Source organism: Apodemus sylvaticus, chromosome 5 (assembly GCF_947179515.1).
Source record: "Apodemus sylvaticus chromosome 5, mApoSyl1.1, whole genome shotgun sequence".
Lineage (NCBI taxonomy): Eukaryota > Metazoa > Chordata > Mammalia > Rodentia > Muridae > Apodemus > Apodemus sylvaticus.
This window is the reverse complement of record NC_067476.1, coordinates 131,321,221-131,322,876: the sequence shown is the minus strand read 5'-3', so window position 1 is coordinate 131,322,876 and position 1,656 is coordinate 131,321,221. Positions and strand designations below refer to the sequence as shown.

At 42.8% G+C, this 1,656-nt stretch overlaps 1 pseudogene; it reads left to right on the top strand.

Annotated features, from left to right (window-relative positions):
• The first annotated feature begins 953 nt into the window (after window positions 1-953).
• Window positions 954-1,397, top strand: LOC127684609 (ATP synthase F(0) complex subunit C1, mitochondrial-like; annotated as a pseudogene).
• Window positions 1,398-1,656: the final 259 nt, after the last annotated feature.

Here is a 1,656-nt window from a genome sequence, read left to right as displayed (position 1 = left end):
GGCCAAGAAGTGGGGTACACAATGGAGAATTTGCAGTGTTACTTCACACCTTTCTTGGGATGGGAAGATCCAACAAGATGGTTAAGACTTGCCCTATGGTCAAGAGAAACTGAGATGAGAACAGAAATACCAGGTGGCAAACAGGAAGTAGTTCAGATTAATTCAAAAAGTGCACAGTCATGGTACCAGATGGAGTTTTTGTGCCTAAAAAAAGGAAAACTCAATAAAAAATGCATCAATATGCTATGTTTTCAAAAACCAAAGTAATAAGAGAATATAAAACTGTAAGTTAATTCCCCCTCACCTCCCTTCAGACCCTCAGTCCCACTCCTGAAAGATTATAGGTCATGGGCCTACAAGACAGCACAATGAGTAAAAGCGTTTGTCACCAAGTCAGACAGCTCGAATTCAATCCCTTAGACCCATTTAGGGGAAAGAGAAAGCCCCACAAGTTGTCCTCTGACCTCCACATTCATACTGTTACATGTTCAAACACACAAACACACACACACACAAACACACATGCACATACACACACACAAATAAATAAATGTAATAAATATATTTAAAGATTTTAGCTATTACAAATTTAATGTATTTTTCTTCATTCATATATATCTTTTTAATACATGCTAGCTTGGTTTTTATCTATAGTTTTATGAGGTGCTGGGTTTTTTTTTTTTTTAGCATCAAGTTTTGGAGACCATGCGAAATCCTGACATTCCAGTTAGCCCATCCTTGCCCACCGCTGCCCATTATTCTGTTGTGTGACATGCTCAGTGGCATCAGTTTCCTATGGATTAGCACAGACCAGATGCTATTTCAAAGTTTCCACACTGGTAATAAGTGTACTCGGTGATTCTGCTCACTTCCCTAGATGTAGGATATCCATAACTACACTTAGAATTGTGGGACCAAGTCACCTTAAGCAGCAAGTGTGCTTGTGGGCCGAGCAGAGGCTGCAGGGGAGTGGGAGTACAGATTGAAAAATGCGGACCACCAAGGCACTGCTCATTTCTCCAGTTCTGATCCGCTCCTGTACCAGGGGTCTAATCAGGGCTGTATCTGCCTCCCTCCTGAGTAGACCAGAAGCCCCATCTAAACAGCCTTCCTGCACCAGCTCCCCTGTCCACATGGCCAGACAGGAATTCCAGACTAATGTTATTTGCTGGGACATCGACACAGCAACCAAGTTTATTGGTGCTGGGCTGCCACAGTTGGTGTGGCTGGATCAGGGACTGGCATTGGCACAGTGTTTGGTAGCTTGATTATCGGTTATGCCAGAACCTTCTGTCCAGCAGCAGCTCTTCTCCCATGCCATCTTGGGCTTTGCCTTGTCTGAGGCCATGGTACTCTTCTGTTCGATGGTCTCATTTCTCATCCTCTTCGCCATGTGAGGCTCCATAGGGTCACCCAGCCTTACCTCCGTGACAGTCCTGTTGCTGGAGTGTGCTGAGCTTTACCATTAAGCAACAGTGTTTCAATAAATAAATAAATAAATAAATAAATAAATAAATAAATAAAATTGTGGGACCGGAAGAGGATGCACCACCCAGGCTGTACAAGTTTTATCCCATGCACAGTGTACAAGGTGACAATTTTAGCCTCACATTAGCCAGAATCACTCATTGACAAATTTTAATCTGTACCCATTTA